Genomic DNA, 17,721 nt, shown 5'->3' on the forward strand with positions numbered 1-17,721 from the left:
GGGCCAGCTAGGCACTAGGCCAGAACAGCAGAGTTTAAGCCATGTTCCAGCAGACTGCCCTGCTAGGGGGAGATATCAGGGGGCCGCAAAGCATCCTGGGATGCTGGGGGGACTGCAAGATAACTTGAGCCAGGAGGGGTCTGGGACAGGAGTTTCATAGACTGGTTTAACTTAAATCAGTTAAATCTGATACTACATCTAGTTGTGGGGGTCCCTGGTTCTTCCCTCCATGGTGGCAGCACCCCCCAGGGCCACCCAGGTGGGCTGCTAGGGGGCTGGTGCTGCCCCAGCTTGGAGGGGCAGCCCGATCCAACTGGTTCCTGAGCCTGAGCTGGGGCAGCACCTGCCCACTAGCACCCCACCCAGGTGGACTCGGTGGGGGGGGACCCTGCTGCCATAGAGGGAAGGAGCAGAGCCTCCCACAGCTCAGGGGCCATTCAACCTGCTGGCAGCTCACCCCCCGGCCACAGAGAGGTGGGTAGGCTTCGTGAGAGAAAAAAGGAAAAGGATTGAGCCCCTTGCCACTTCTGCCTTCAGACCACCTTTCCTGTGGGGGCAAGGGGCGAGCTGTCAAAAGGCTGCAGTGTTACAAATAGCTACAGTGCAAAATAAACTACATGCAAATGTGTTTTAGTTTACAATGTAACAAATTCATTTCAACGGTAAAAAAAACCCACACGTGTAAAAGTGCAGCACAGTTGAACTGCAAAGACAGCCAATTTTTGTCATGTGTACAAGCATGACAAAATTGCTAGACCCTATGGGCTTCTCTCTTCCCTTTCTGGCCTTTTTGGCTTGTGTTTCTGTTTAACTTCACCCTGGTGTGGTTACACATTGCAGGGCTGAAGAAATTATTATTGGCATAGCTCGTACATTTTGAAAAGCATTGGGTGTTTGCCTGAGATTGATGATATAGCAATGGATGCTGATAATAAACATAATTTTAAATAAGGCTGCTGGAAAGAATCCTAATCTGTAAGGAAAAACTGACATTTTAAGAGCTGTGTTGTAGGTCTAATGAGAATTAGTGTTGCCTTTTTAAATCCTGTCATCTTTTTCAGGCTGACAGTAGTATCTTTCATCAAGTTGCATCTGTTATATGACATTACATTATGTTAAACTACTGTTTATCCCAAAAATATACATAATGGCACAGTGGATTTTTTTTTTCCTTAATGCAGTTTTGAACAAGAGTGTTCTTGAAGTGGGGGTTCTGCTTTTCAGAGATTTCCTGGATTCCTGCAGCCTCAGACTGGGAAAGTCCAAGCTGCCTTTAGGGAATCCTGCGGCTGCAGTAAGAAAACAAGAGCCCTTGTGCCTATTCATAGGCACCTGGATTGATGTTATTGTCCATAACAGTGTTTTCTGAAATTATGTCAACAGAAGAAAATAACAAATACCTTACAAAGCTCCTGTTTCTCAGTAAGCATGCATGTTGGGTAGACTGAACTATGTGTTATGATGGTGTACTCAATTTCTGGCATATTTTAGACCTGTATAGTGTCATTTTCAAAATGTGAAGACTCAGTTTTTTGTGCGTTAGAAAGTTCTGAACTACAGTTATGAAACTAAAATCATCCTCTACCATGATGTTGCTGATGGTCCGTGGCTCAACCAAAGATATGTACGGGGAGAGTCAGTGTTTCTTATTGTAATCATTTGTGATTCAATTCAATAATACAGAAAGGTTCATCTAGAATAGAGGCAGGTGTGAAATAATGAGTTTCTCTGAAGAAAACTGTTTTTTCTGCTTTTTGTTGAAACCCAAAGCAACATCTTATTTACCAGTGCTACTGACATTTGGCCTGAATTGAATTCCTAGGATGTACTGAATGGGATAGCACATCAGAAGTGTGTTTAGATTTGGCAACAATCAATTTTCATGGTGCACAATTAACCTTAACGGACTTCTAAACTGAAAAGTGCACCTATAGATGTGAATTAGAGGTTCCTATTCATTACTGTTGTGCACTGTACATATTTTTTTTAGGAATACTGCCCTTGACTTGAAGGGAGTTTATCAAACTTTGAATAAACAACTTCCAGAGGGAGGATAGTAATTGATGCAGGAAACCTGTACTTGTACCGGTATTTATTTGGACCTTTTATATCCATGAACGGTGCTTTAAAGTGGTCTCAAAGTAGAGCAGATGTAACCAACTTGCCCAGGATGAGTGTCCCAAGTCTAGTATTCCTGAAATGAAAGTATAGGAGGAAGTGCCTTCACTCTTAGTGTGTCATTGTCAAGCTGCCTGCTTAGAAGTTATTTTTAAAGAAAAATCTACTTTAAGAATATGAGCCAAGCATTGGGTAGATGGTGGTTAGAGTAGGTCCTATAATCTTTATTCTATGCTTGTACAGCTCCTTGCTCAGTGGGGTCCTGTCTCATGACTGCAGCTTCTAGGTGCTACTGTGATGCAAATAATTAATAACAATAATAGTGCTGGATTGTGCTACATTCCAGAGATGTTGGTCTAATATGTACAATTCTAGCATGCTAAATTACACAGTGGAGATATGTACATATTACACAATAGATATATACCAGTTACACTGTAGTCCTTCTTAACTGCTCTGGCATGGAAAGAGGGCTTAAAATGGATGCATGTTGCATTTCATCCCTACTTTAAACCAATCTACATTAGCACAGGGATGCTAATTAGTCCAGGGACTTGAGGTATGATTGACTTTGAGCTATCATGTCTGGGTGAAAGTTACATGTTAGCTTAAGCCATAATTCAGATTTGATTGTCATCTGCCATATCTCTAAATTAAAAAAAAAAAAACGGAAATCTCATTTACAGCCCCAGCTATGAAAGGGGAAATGTATATTGCCCCCATCTCTTACAAAAAACAAAATCAAAAAAACCTAATTTTCTACAAACACAAACTCATGGTTACTTGCATCCATTGAATGCAACACTGCCCTAAACAACGGCAGAAGCAGTAAGTCTGTTGTATTAGCTGAGGCTTTAATATTTTTAGGGGGCTGGTCTCCCATCCTGGTCAGTGATTAACCTCTGTTAGTTTTAATGAATTAGAGCTTGCTCTGAGGGAAGAATGGAAGCTTTAGACGAGATTAGTTTAAAGAAACTACTTGGCATTCTATTATAAAGTGAATTGATAAAGCATGTATTGACAGTGACTGGAAAGCTATTACAGAGAATTTATTTAGCAAAGAGATGCAAAAGAATTAATTTTTACTGCAATTAGTTTCATCTGAATGGGCCAGTTGATAGGAAAACCACCATTACACAAGAACATTATATTACATAGACTATAAATGTACTTTATTTACTTTGTATCACCCACCACAAAGATAAACCAGTAATCTTGTTAGGCCGGTATGTAACTTGAATGCACATACCGTAATTTAGCCATAAACATTCAGCATGTAATTCCACCTGTGATTCCATCAGGTTGTGGGGGGGTGAACCACAAATTTTAAAATGTCCTGTTAAGACCACAAGAGCTCTCTGAAATTTGCGTAACATAGTTGCTTTCAAAGGACAAACGCGCTCAACCTCTGTCTCTGACATCTAAATGGGAAAGGAAACCCTCTTGAAAGCAAAGTCACTTGGTTGGGAACTCTTGTCTGTGTTCACTCTTGAGTATTTCTCAAAGTTTTTAATTCTGACCCATACACGTCAATGGCAATGACAGCTTTCTCAGTGATTTTAATGAGCTCCTCTTCATGTGATGAGGATATGTTTTCATCTGTTGGAAGGGCCATAACTAAGAGAGCTGATGGAGAGATCATGGTACTGTTGAAGGTTGGAGTGGTGTTGTAGCCATGGTGGTCCAGGAAATATGTAAGAATAAACTTTTGGTAATAGCTTATGTTGGATCAACTGTATTAGTGGGGAAAGTGTTAGAAAAGCCTTTGGGCACAAAGGTGTACTTCCTCAGATCACTGAGAATGGACACTTTGTGCCTGACAGCTTGGCGAACCTCTCTCCCAACTATCCAGATGGTCCAATAAAAAATATCACCCAAAAAAAGGCCTTTTCTTCATGGTACAATTTAGGCATTCTGCCCACTTCCCTGGTACTTGCTTTAATATAGCTATTGTGAAAGTCTCCCATCTATGCCAAAATCATGTTTTCTGGCAAGCAGGAATATATCTACTTTTCTTATCATGATGTTTTTCCCACATCTTGGCATTTCTAGAAACAGCTTTTTAAAACCATTTTGTAATGTAACATGACAATGTTGCTTAAGATAAGTAGTGGCTTACCAACAACCCAATACCAAATTGTAAGGCAGTATCTTTTCACAGTGTCTCTACCATTTTAGACTCCCATAGCTTGGTTCTCTGAGGCCATGTCTGCCCCACAAACTCCATATGCCAGACGTATGTGCCCAAACATGCCGTGCTGCTTAATGCACCCTACTTTCTGGACTGAAAGTGGCATGACTAAATTCATGTAACGCTGCTAATTTGCAACGTGCATGCCACTGTCTGGCATGAGAAGTTTGCAGCCCTAAACATTTCTCTCTATGACCATCAGAAAAGCTATTTCCCTAACGCCACATTTCTAGTCTTTACATCAGGAGGTTTGGGTCTGTAAAGCTCCTTTTGGATGCAGTAGAATAGAAGGGGCGACAAAATGTTTATTCAGAGGATGAGCAATGTGTATGATGCTGCTTGACTATGCTTTGAGGACGTATGGCATAGGCAGTGTTTTTGCATAATACTTGAACTGTAAAGATTTATTTAAGGATCTAATAGCATCTGGGGCTGTAGTATGCAGGAATCCCTGATCTGCTCTGCAGCCCAGAGCAGCAGTGCTCTTTGCAATATGTTTTTCCTTGTGCCAGCCTATGCATGAAGGTAAACCATTGTAAGCTTTCCTAACACAGGCACGTTACAATTGCAAATATTTCCACATGTGTATAGTAATACATTGGGGTAGCCAGGCATAAATCTCAGGCTTTCCAAAAGAACACATTGTTTAAAAAGCTGGTTGATTCAAACATGTGATCTGAATTCTGAATACGTATTGACAGCAAGCCTAGAAATTTAGATTTCTCTGCCACATCTTCTTGGCAGATAGAGCATGACTATCACTAGAAGCCAAACTGTGCTGTGCACGGTTTACCCCATGTGTACAGATTTCTGCATAGTACCACATTTGGGCTGCTGTGTACAGCATCTCTACTTGGGACTCTGCCTGTAGCATTATAGCATGTTGCGGCTTTTTTTTAAAAAAACTTGAGTTTCCTACTCTGCTTAGCACTTCTCTAAAACCTGTACTTTCTTGTGTATTTGTATTGAGTTACGAGTCGCACAGATTTTGCAAATCTTCCTTTTCTTTTCATTCCCTTCTGGGCTCTTCAAATGTTCACCCCCGTGCTATTTCATAAAGTGAAGCAAAGCACGGTACATTGCATCATGTGTAATTCAGAGTTGCCCTCGTTTTTATTCTGCTATAAACTACCTTGAAATCATGATCGTGCTATTATTTCTTCCCCGCTGCATTTCTAATATGGTGGAATATAGAGGTTGTTGGTACAATAACGTGATCAGACATTTTTTATTGTCCACAAATCCATTCATAACTATTACAGCGTGGATGTGTTTTAGTTGTCAATTCAGAATTGTATGGAGGAAGATTCTATTGCATCTCTCGTAGCGGATGGCCATGCACTTGTTGTTTCAGCAAGGCTGCAATGTGTGTTGTTCGCAATAACAGAAACCGGCTCGGCCCTAATCTGAAGCTTTCACATGGACAAATGCCAATGGGCTAATCCCAGGCCAGATTGAGCCATTAGTTTTTAAGATGAATTCCTAAATAATATATTGTAATGGTCTTTAAAGTCCCTGAAGTCAATACAATGTGTAGACGCCCAGTACATAAGGCCTCTGTATGGATTTCATCCCTTTGTACAGTACTCAGAACCGACTTATTTTCTCAACACAAAGCTGAAGTCACACATTTGTAGTCCATAGTTCTTTTGTTGGTCTCCTGTTTCAAGGGGGTTTCATCCCAGTTAAGACTTCACCCAGGTTAAGAACACACAAAATAAATGGCCAGATATTATGGGATCCAGCCCACTTTAGATTGTATAACTCAACTATGGTATGTGGTTGCCATGTGCAGCAATTAAAGTGCGTCTCTGTCCTGCATGTGATTAAAATATCCACTCTCTAAATACTTCCGTGCATCTAGGATTTTGTTCGATGTGGGAAAGTTACGGCAGTAAAATTGCTGCTAAAACATTTTTCAAAAAGCACTGAGAACCCACCCTCTGAACAGCAGACATCCTTATGATGTTTCGAGATGGGAAGCTAAAATCTGTGAAAATGTAGACTGCCACTAAAAAACCACCCACCTGTCCTACCACCTGTTTTCTCTGTTGTTTTTTTCCTTTTGCTCTTGGAAGAGATGCACGTTAACATTTGTGTTTTGGATTCTGGCTAGAATAGGACAAGAAAAGGCTGTTTGGACTATAACTGACATTTCCACTAGAGGGCATTCAAAACACTGTGCACATATATCCATCATCTGCGTTTAAGAGTTATTTAAAAGGATATTGGCAAAGACCTGTAGGCCAGAAACCTAAGTGAAGCAGCAGGGTAGATGGTGAGGCACAGAGGAGAAAACAGCACTAAGTGCATTTCTTCATGTGTGCATATGCACTGTTTGTTCACTTATAAACTGAAGTGAAACCCTCTGCATCTTGTTTTCTCCCCCAGGTCTTCCCTTGTCCCTTTCTTTTCAGGATGTAAGATATTCACTTTTTTTTTTTAATTTTCTGCCTTAAAAAAAAAAAAGGTGTGGGAGGAGACAACTTGGCTTGTATGCCTACGATCAGAATGAAAAGGAGTGTCCTGCAGCTGTCATGCTGGCCAAAGCATTGAGAATGCTGCTCTGGAAATTTGGAGGACTGTCACCAAATCAGACACGTTGGATGAATGCACATACATGTTTACACCAAGCAGTTTTCATCCAAAGGAATGAACAAGCACTTCCTGCCATTCAACTCCAGTGGGCTTTTTAGGAAAGTAAGGCTGGAAGGAACCTCATGAGGTTTAGTCCTTTCAAAAGATGGCATTTGAACATCTAAACAGGAATCAGTTTGCCAAAGGTACAAGACGACACCCTTGTACATTTGGCATTGCAGGATATCCTGGGCAAATGGTTGCTGGACTACCACCAGCTCAGCAGCACCCATACTGGAGCATTGGTTCAGTAGTGCCTTATAGGAGAACATTGCCATCTCCCAAATTGCAACCCTTCCTATGGCACCTGGCAGTTGCTTTGAGATCTTTCAGTCAGGCAAAACCTGGCTCAGCCCTGCTGAACTCATGAGAGCTACACCCTTGATCCTACAAGGAACTGAAAATCTACTTGGGTATTGACCTCAGCACAAGCTTAGTGCATTCAGCCCTTTGCAAGATCCAATCTGAGAAGATACCTAGTATGAGGTGGTCTGATCTGCAGACAGATGTCATTTTGAAGGTGGGCTGTGCACTAAAACTATCCATCTACCTTGACTATGTCCCTGTGGTGGTTTGTGCTGGATTGTGGTATTGTATATGTTCCCCCACTGAAAGCTTCATAATCTTTGCTCAAGTGTTTTCCCTTTATTGTTTTTATTTAATGCCAATGTAAAAAGTAAATGAAATATAATCATTAGAGTGAGAAGGGTGCTCTGCAAGGAAAATGTTTTTTAAAAAAGAGGGAGAGGAGGAAAGTGCGTCTTGCTCCAGCTGTCTCCTTTATGTATGAGGATCTCTCGAGCAATTGTATATGCTTGCATAAGATCTTTCATGGCATTTTATATAAAAACTATTCATCATCATATATGCAGATCAGTTATTCAGCCTATAAATCACTATTATGGATAAAATAAAGATGAGTTGCTTCCTGTTCTAAGTAGATGAGTTCTACACAGTCAAGCTTCATAGGTTTGCAGCTGCTTAAGTGATGTGGATTCTGTGTTTGAGAGGGAGTGAGTGTGTGTGTGTGTGTGTGTGTGTGTGTGCGTGCGTGCGTGTTTTCCCTTCCTTTCATTAATGAAGAGGTCTCTTACATTTTTTTGATTTGAGTACTTAAATCCTGGAACATTTAAGTGGGTATTCTGTGGATCTCACACACTAATAAAGCAAGAATTGCTAATAATCAAAATGAACTAAAAAACCCACTCATGCCATAAAGAATTGGCTCAGAACCTATTCAGAAATGAGAAGTGCTTGGTTTTTGTGTTTGTGTTTTTTTCCCCCTTTGTGAGGACAATAAGAACATGGGGAATAAAAGCAAGGCTTGCCATGAGGTGGCTAACATTGAAAAGCCAATTTGGAGCCAGTGTCACAGCTGGCACTAAGGTTGAGGCCTCAGAAGTCTCTCTTGCAGATAAACAAACTAGAACTAGGCATCTGTTGCATTACAGCTGCCAAGGTCATACCAGCAGGAACAGACAGAGAGGGAGGGGAAAGCGGCAGTAAGTTCTGTATTACCAGCAACAGTAACATGATGCCAAATGTCTGTGGTATTGCTCTGCTGGTGTCTCTTCGAAACTATAGTAATGCCTTGAAATACAGTCACTGATTCAAAAAAGAATAATCCTAGTAATGACCCATGAGTAACTTTTTATAAGATGTCCTTTTTGATGGTGAATCCTTAATATTAGCATAACAGATTTATCTTTAGCCAAGCCAGTCGACCAGGTGGATGCAAGCGTGCTGTCCAAAGCGGGTGGAGAAGCGTTTTTTGTCATGACGTGTGGAATCACAGTCCATCATAATTGGGAGACACGGCTTTCAACCAAGAAGGCTTCTTCCATAGCTTGAGGCTCACCATGGCTACCCAGGACTACATTCAACTAGAGATCTATACAGCTCTCAGACATTTAGAGCTGCCTAATATATACTAGGATCACTCTTACAACCCCCCACCTAGTAGAGGCCTGGGGGCAGTTCTATCAGTATCTACTTTTATACATGTTGGAAAGCTTTCTCAAAATAGTAGTGAAAATTTCAGATGAGTAGGGGCAATTTCAAGGGTACTTGCTGTAGCAATATATATTCATCTCAATACTAGTTTCTTGACATCCACAAAATACAGGGGCTTAAGCTATTAAACTGAAACTAGTGCACAAAGTAGGTTTCTTCATCAGGGAGAGAACTTAATAATGGAAGCATTTTCTATTTTGCTCTTTAACATCATCCTCCCCATGCCAATGTTTTATATGCTGGATCACCTTTTAGGCTCCAAATAGCCCCTGTGCCTCCCAAGGGAATCGGCAAGAATGCACCCGCGTGTGGAGACTTCCCCAGGAATATCACTTTGCAGGACCAAGCCCATACAAAGACAACAGGAGATGGATGGCAAGGGCAAGCTAGCGAAAGAGAAAGTTAATTAATGTATACTGTTAAACAACGCTGCCTTTTCCCCTTTACCATAAAATATCTTAGTGAAACTACAGGTCCTTCTCTAAACCAACAATTCTTTTCAAGAGATGAGGGCTAGTTTGTGAGCATGGTTATATGTATGTTAGGTGTTCTACTATGAATGAGATTTATAGGCTGGAAGGTAGCATCAGAGACTATAGGTAGGTGCTGACTATAAATATTTCCTTTGCAGGGCTAGAAATGTGTATCTGCTGAGCTTATTGTTAAAGTGTTTCAGGTTCTCAGTTGAGAACTGGGCCATTACTATTTGATAATACAATATTCCTCTTCAGTAAGGTCAACATATTTCTGGACGGGGCAGGGAAAAGATTGCCCTTTAAGAGCAAAACAGGAATTCTCTTCAGAAGCAAATCCAAATGACTGTGAAACGCATAACAAGCCAAAGAATGAACAGCCCAATTATTCTGCTGTTTGGCCTCTATAAGCAAAAATCCCTGTGCAGGGTTTTTACCAGAACAAATGCACACTCTTAAATTTATACTACACATCACCTGGGCTGGTGGGAGCTGCATCATGGTATTCTGCTAGGAGAGCAGTCCCCTCTTTTAAAGGTAAAGACCACTCCTTCATATAACTGAGGCTAGGGACAGACGGTCAAAAAGCCTGAGCCTGAATTGATTCAATATTGGCAAGGTAGGCTAACCTGGCTAGGCTGAACTGGTTCAAAACTGGACAGTCATTCTCTCTGGACTGTGGAAATCCAGGCACATGCCTGCAGTGGCTCAGGCTAGAAGCCAGGGTGTGCTAGAGCAGCCCTCCCTTCCCTTCTGCATGGAGCTGAGCTGAGGGGGGCATGCCCAGGCCCTGGCAGCACTCTCATTAGGGATGTCTGCCTGCCCAATCCCAGGCTTTTCCCCTCTGGCTGCTCAAGGGACAGGAACCTTGCCATCCCCTGGCTAGCACTCTTGAGGCAAGGGAGGGGGGGCAGTGCTTGCATCTGTTGATAATATGCATCTTTTCAATCTCCCTCCCTGCTCCGTCATACTGTCTGCAGCAAACTGACAGGGGAGCAAGCCAGCAAAGGTGGGGGGGGCCTAATAGTGCTTATCACCCAATTAGCAAAACAGTAGCCTCTTTCCACATAACTTCAAACTTCTTAAACAGCTTACCAGCTGACCTGTTGATTAGCTCCAGAAGCCCTAAGCAGCCACTGTTCTGTCTATCCCAGTGAAATGGGAGACAGACACCTCTTGGCATTAGCTAGCATACCACATGCTGGCTACGGTCCGTGCTGCAGCAGAGAGGAGGAAGGGAGCTCTGCTTAAGCAGTGAGTAGTGAGAGGGGGGAGAGAAGGGGGCACGGGGAAGCCAGCAGACCCTGCTGTGCCTGCAAGTCTGTGCCAAGCTCCAGCCAGGGAGCAGAGGGGAGGGCACAGCCCTGCTGTGGAGCAAAATGCCCCACCCAGCCCAGAGAGCATGCTGGGGGACTCTGATTTGACTTGAACCAGCAAGGGGCCTGGGACAGACCATGCATAAACTGGTTGGAGACAAATCAGTTAAACCTGATTCATTCAACCAAGTTTCATCTCAAACTGGTTTCAGCCATTTTCAGACTGATTTATGTGCGTTCAACATCTGTTCTGTTACAGGTTTAAACCAGTTTCTGATCACTTAAACGGTTTATGTGTAATGTCTTTCCCTAGCCTGAGTGGCAGAGATGACAGTTAGCACAAGAAAGCAACAGAGTTGGGGCGTCCTGGCAAAATGCATCCTTGTGTTGTTGTTCATGTGCAAACTTCTCCGAACATACCAAGGGAACAAGCGGAGGGACGGCATGTGCTATGTTGCCGTAAGTCAAGATGGTGGACATCTTTTCATGGAGGAGGGCACCTTTTGCCTATCTTTTCATATTGGCCTCGTCCAAACTCAGCATCTCTCTTCACCTGCACCTGGTAGAGACAAGGGCAATACGCCAAGGGGCAACTGCCCCTTCAAGTATTAGTGCAAGAGCTGAAATAGGGAAGGAGTAAGGTGGCTGCAGTTGCGTTTTGTCAGGCTGCTTTTCTAGGAGGCTGGTGCTGGTGATCCTAGAAGTACAGAGTATGTTATCAGTTGAACACTACTTTCCAGATAGCTGAGCCACTGAACAGGGGAAGAGCTCACCACTTTTTGCTGTTGCAGCTGCAGGTGCTGCCAGCCTTGTATCCAACATGTCTGTCTCCTCTCTAGAAAGCAGTAGTCAGACATACTGAATGCTTTTCCCCTTTGCCTCCTGTGGGTCTGATTAAATCCAAGTTTAATTTGTCTCCTTCCAAATTAATAAAGTTAATACACACAAGCATGCACACATGCAAAATGATCCCACCTGCGGGTTTTGTATGAGGTTTCTCCCTCCCATTGTGGACTTGAATGCTGTCACGTTTATTCGCAGGCTCTGCTTACCTAGCTCATGGTGCCTTACCTAGCTAGGTGTTGCTTTCATACCACCACAGGTTGCCAGTGGGAGTACTCCCTTCATGCTTCTCCAGAAGAGAGACCAGGCCCAGGAAAACCACAGTGATTGTTGCTCACTAATAGTAAGGAGGGAAAGCAGAGGGGGTTGGTTGCATGGAAGCAGGTTAAAAGGAGGGTGGTCTGCTGCTGATGAAAAATATGGCAATCCATGTACCAAAGCTTGGACTCAGCCGGGGATGCAGGTAGTGAGCTCTGCAGGGCCGGGTTCTTATCTGGATGAGTGGAAAGGGGAGGACAGTGACAGGCTGTGCAAGGGCTCATTAAATCAAGCTGCACTCAGTTCCACCTGTGAAGCCCCACTGACTTCAACTTCCTTGATGCATTAATGATGGGAGAAATAAGTAGCCAGGTTTGCCACAGGCTGGATCCCAGTTGGCAAAAGGTCAGGAAGTCCATACAGCAGCTCCTGCTGCCACGCAGCAGAGGACTGGCTAAAAGAAGGGAAAAAAAATGAGTAAACATGCCTGATGCTTCTTCAGGCCCTATTTTCAGGCTCCATCACATACGTACATGTGTGGCTGTCTGGTCCCTGAAAACCCAGGTGTCCTTGGGACTGACTGCCATCACGTGCAAGGGGCATGATGCCCTGCACAGATTCCTGAAATCCCCCTTGAGTAGTGGGTCTGCGCTAGTTGCACTGAGGGCAGTAACTTCTCTAGCCATGGATAGAGGGTGTAGGGAATAGCCTTATATAACAGGTTTCATTAGGAATTCGTGGAGGTAGTTATAAACAGCAGGGTCTTGCTTCCTTCCTGAGCATACGTTGATGTGATCAGTAGTGTTACAGTACAGTACTGGGCCTCTACTTCAACTGTTAAGAGATGTGCAGAGATCCTTGGCAATAAATGTGCTCCTTGACTTAAGTCATCTCCCTCTGACAGTGTCACAGAAATATTTTCTTCCATGTTTACCAGGCATATTTTGTAGCTGACTGTGACCATGTAGGGGCTTCATGTAAGGTGTTAGGATGCACATTAAGGTCACTTGGGAATTTAGTTTGACGGTGTCTTATACCCTCCGGCTGTTGTACTCCTGACTGCCCCTTGGACAGAGCACTTCCACGTTAGCAGTACAGGGTCTACGATGTATTTTTGAGCCAGTCCATAACGATATCATTACAAATCGATTGCCTTGCTTCTGTATGCTGCAACTTTTGTAAAACAAGCAATTTAGGTGAAGGCGAAAGATTATTTTGCCTGCTATTTGCCACCTTTCAACAGAAGAATGATAAACAGATCAGCTGTATTGCAGAGTTGTGGAGGGGAATCCAGAGACATCAGTGAAGGGCCAATAGTGGGCTATTATTAGAGTACCTCGGTACTGAGTAATTTCTTTGGGAAGACGGTGTTCAGCCCACTCAGGTTAAAGAGCAGGGAGAGCCACCGGGGGCTTCAGTTGCCCTGAACTGTCCAATAAGTTGCGTGGTGTCAAGCACATTGATTAGTTAAAGAAGGCTGGAGTCCAAGAGGGTAGCTGGTGCAGCAAGAAGAGAACAGCACAAAATTAAAAAAGAACAAATGCCTGAGACAGACCTTCAGTGGCTGATAACTGGCCATTTGCAACCAAGAGGCAGAGGAATCTTCCCATCTTAGAAGAAACAGTGCTCATAAGCTATGTCCCTGATCCAGCACCCTAGGGTGTGGAATAGTCATGATGCTGACTGAGGGTTCATCTCCAAAGCATCCTTCCTGCAGGGAAGATGAGCTGCTGCAGAGCCAGGATTTATTATAAAGGGGAAGTGGGCAGAAGGATCAGGGCTGCACTGAGAGGGAGCTGAAGTGCTCATAATTGCTTGGGTCATGGTTTCCTGGAAGTGCTAGGTGTCGGGGAACTGCGGCCCCAAGGTCACAGTGGGCCGAGGGTTTTGGTACAGAACAGGCGGGATTAGCGGCGAGGAGTCTGAGTGGTACACGGACTCGTGCAGTTTCAAATAAAGTTGATTTATTTACTTAACGCTTTTGGAGCATTGGCAGAGGAACTTGCTTGTTCAGTTACAGTAAAATAATAACGTATGAACAAGGGAGTCTGTTGGTCCACGGGGTTCCCAAGCCAAGCCCTTGCTTTCTACCCCGAAGGATCGGTGCGGCTGCCCGACCCGACAGTCCCAGGACTGGTCAACAGCTTATTGATCGGGATAACAAACAACAGAACTGTAACGCGAAGAACGATGTGATGCCAGTCCAATGTGGACGAACGAGTAGTCGATGGTGATGCAGATGCCGAGGTCGATGCCAAAGGATGTAGTGATGTCGTAGCCGTTGATCGAGCGAGTTAATCAGGAAGCAAGGTCGGTAGCCGGAAGATTAATACACGAAATCAGATCAAAAAATTGGTGAAGAACGAATTGCGGGAACTGCACGATGGGGGGACCGGTGGGCCTAAAGCCCTCCCAAGGAGCAGTCTCTGCAGCCGCAGCCTCTGCTCTCAGGATCGGGTCGATCTCTCCCTGTGAGACAGTCCCTGCCAAGGCAGCCTCTGTTCTCAGGTCCAGTCTCTTCCCTGCCACTCCCGTCTCTCCCCCCGTGGGCGGGGGTCACAAATCTTTTATAGCAACCAGTTAGCCAATCAGGTTGCATTTTCCATAGAATTTTCTGGTCTAATTACATCATCTGCTGAGCAGAGCTAAGCATGCTCGCAATAGTAAAGTAGGTCAGGTTTGACAGACAAGCCCTGGGGTCGTACAAGGGACACATGCTGGGCATGCTGTGGAACTTTCCACTAGTAGACTTGTCTGCACATGCTCAGAGCTAACTCTCTGTGTTATCAGCATTTATTCAAAATTTGGCTCTGACACTAGGCAGCAGCCATCAGCCATCAGCATGGTCAGGCAGGAGAAAGGAAGAAATGTGCCATTCCCCAGCTGCCAACGTCCCATTCCTTCCGAGCTCTCCCAGCCGACCCAATAGTATCATCAGTGCAGATCCTTCTACATCGACCGCCCCCAGGGCAGGTGAATCCAGGCTCCTATCCCATGACCAGTATGCCTTAATGTTTTGTAACAGGTAGCTTTAGGCAGCAAAATCTATTCTAACCTAGTAAGTAGGGGCAGCCTTTACACAACTACATAAGGCGACATAAAGGGATTGTTCTGCTTCTGTTGATATTATTGTTTCTGCACCCCTGGGCCCACTGCCTATTCTGCTAACGCTTCCTGGGCTGGCCTCTTTGGCCACTACCTGAATGTCTCTGTCTGCGGGGAACTTAGCAGAGAACTGAAGGTTGTAGTTGCTTTGCTGCCTCTATTTTCCTGTAAGCAAGAGGTTTGGCATGAAAATCTCAAGTGAAGGATTCTCCATTGCTAAATGTGGTAGGCTCAGAGGCAGAGGAGATCTATGGTACCTTTCAGGAGGGCACCTGGATGTCTCTGCTATGCCAGGACCCATGTAAAAAACATTGTTAGTAAACCCCCCACACCCAAAAAATGGGGGGGGGGGGCAGATTAAGCCAATGAAAGGCATGAGCATATAACAGAACCCAGGTATAACAGCTAGGCCATGTAAGCTGGATAGTTAACTCATGTGACTAATTGGAATTATTTTGTTATGTATCTGACATCAAGGTTATTGGAAGAAATGTACACTACCAGGGAGGGCAGAGTTTTACACAGCTAGCCAAACCCACACTTCTTAAATGGAGATGTTAAGAAGGAAGAAACTGGGGAGCATCTAAATTGCAAGGAGACTTACTGCTGCCCATTTCTGGAAAAAAACAACAGGCAAAGTGTAGTGAAAAGCACAGAATGGCTTCCCCTTATAAATCTAGTTTAGGTGGCCAGCAAAAATGCACAAGCAAAAAACCCCCAAGCCCTCATCCCAAAAAACCTTGCTTGTATCCAAATTAGAAAAAAAATAAAAGCAAACCATCAAATCTACTAAAATGAAAGATTCACTTGCTGTCTAGGTTGGGATTGTGGGGGAAGGATGCTGAAACAGTAGTACACAGCAAGAGTTCACAAATGACAAGGATAGCTCAGGATGCACATATGGCTACTGAGAAGTGTGAGAATGGAGATGGAGCTACTATCTTCTGTCCAGGCGTGAATGTTACTGCTCAAGAGAAATATCTCCGTGTGAAATCTGCAATGAATGCGTGAGGCAGAATGCAAAGGAACCACTGAAAATGTACGAGAAGGCCGATCAGCCTTGGTCCAAAGTTGGCATAGGTCTTTTAGAATGAAAAGCAAATTATTATCTCGTATAAGAAGGCTGCTGAGCTCATGTTTTTAAAGGAGCCACTGCACAGAGTAGGGTGACTGGGAATACGCAGCTTTTTTACTGGCATTACTGTGTGTCACACTTTTATGTCTTAGTTACTCTGAACTTTTGCAGGTTGGTGGTATTGCAGAAATGCTTAGGAGGTTGAAACTTTAGAGAGTGGAGAGACTCTTAGGAAAAATCAGCCTCTTGTTGATCCACCATTTAATTCAGAATTATATTTGTTGTGGATGAGAAGTAAACTTTGACTTCACATTAGTTGCACTTGTGGTGAATTTGACCTTCGGTGACTGATTTTTGATGTAATGTTTTGGATCAGATGAGACACAGTCCCTTACCTGCCAGATAAACACTCTGATGTATCTCTTCTTTGGTCCTTATCCGTAGGTTCAGAAGGGACCCCCATACCCACCATGTTTTGGGGAAGTACTTTGCTTTTTTCCAAAATACTGCAATTATGTGCACTCATGCTCTGATCTACCACCTAGAATCCATTTCAAGACCACGTATGTTCTGATGAAGGTCTGTGCATGAAGCCAAAATTAGCTTTATGGCACCTTCCTACTTTCTGATGTTTGAGCTGGTTGGAGGTTGGCTCCATCCACAGCATCATTTAGCATAAATTAGAGCTGCTTTAAATTATGTCCAGATGCTTGCAGGAGGCTATTTGAGAACTGAGGATTCCTAGCACCAAGTCAGTCCCTCCTCCTTCCTGTAGAGATGCTCACTGAAGCTCCATAGGGATCACCAAGGGAATCCTCAAGCAGTCACGTAAGATGGAATAGAAGAAAGCAGCCGGCGTGGACCAGAGAACCCAGACGTGCCCTGTGTGTGTATTTGTACAGTATGACCAGCACTGCCAGATGCAAGTTAGCACAAGAAGTAGGAAGAAATAGTGAGCATCCCCTTCTTGCTCAGGGACGTAGGCAGGGGCTTGTGCAGGGTAGAAGCTGTGAAAGGGTATGTTCTACCCGTGTGAAAACTCCCCTTGCTGGCCCGTAAGGCAGACGTCTAACTGGGCATCCGTATCCAGAGATTGTGTTATCCCCTGGAACTTCCCTCCTGCATTGTATGTTATAGCCTCCATGATCTGTTCTGTCTGCTCTGAGAATTGTGTGCACATTAAACCTTGGGAAATGTTTCCCTTATTATGCAAAGGATACAAACAGAGGTGGGGTGGGGGTGCCTTTTCCTGTAAGCGAGGGTAGCTGTTTCTGGGGGGGTGTACCATGTTCACTGGACTGTGCCTGCAGTGGACAGAAGAAAAGGCTGGGGTAGGGGTTGAGAGGCAGTGTATGTGAAGCACCCTGTAATGCTTCAGCATCTGTAGCCAGATATTCCTTATCCCAGGGGCTGTGCGCGAACCTGACAGCTAAGCTACATGCTACACGTTCGGAGAGGGAGGCACATTCTGCTACAACGCCGGCTGGTGCATGCGCAGCTCTGGTGCTGACTGTGGAGGTGGGGGAGTGGGGACCACATCACTGTCTTCCAGCTCTGAGCTGCCAGTTGCTGGTTGCCAAGCAGTTATCATTGTTTCTGTGACGATTGCAGAGGCTGTTGCTAATTGAAGAAGCCCCCACAGCATCCTTCTCTCTCCTCCTGATCCTGATTTCATTTTAGAGGCAAAAGGGG

General features: G+C 44.1%; 1 protein-coding gene across 3 annotated transcripts in view; it reads left to right on the forward strand.

Moving 5' to 3' along the window:
* Positions 1 to 17,721, forward strand: part of DPP6 (dipeptidyl peptidase like 6) — a 731,733-nt gene that overhangs the window by 321,373 nt on the left and 392,639 nt on the right. The gene's annotated exons all lie outside the window — the stretch shown is intronic.

Source organism: Crocodylus porosus, unplaced genomic scaffold (genome assembly GCF_001723895.1).
Source record: "Crocodylus porosus isolate Cpor-Errol unplaced genomic scaffold, CroPor_comp1, whole genome shotgun sequence".
In the NCBI taxonomy this organism is placed as follows: Eukaryota; Metazoa; Chordata; order Crocodylia; family Crocodylidae; genus Crocodylus; species Crocodylus porosus.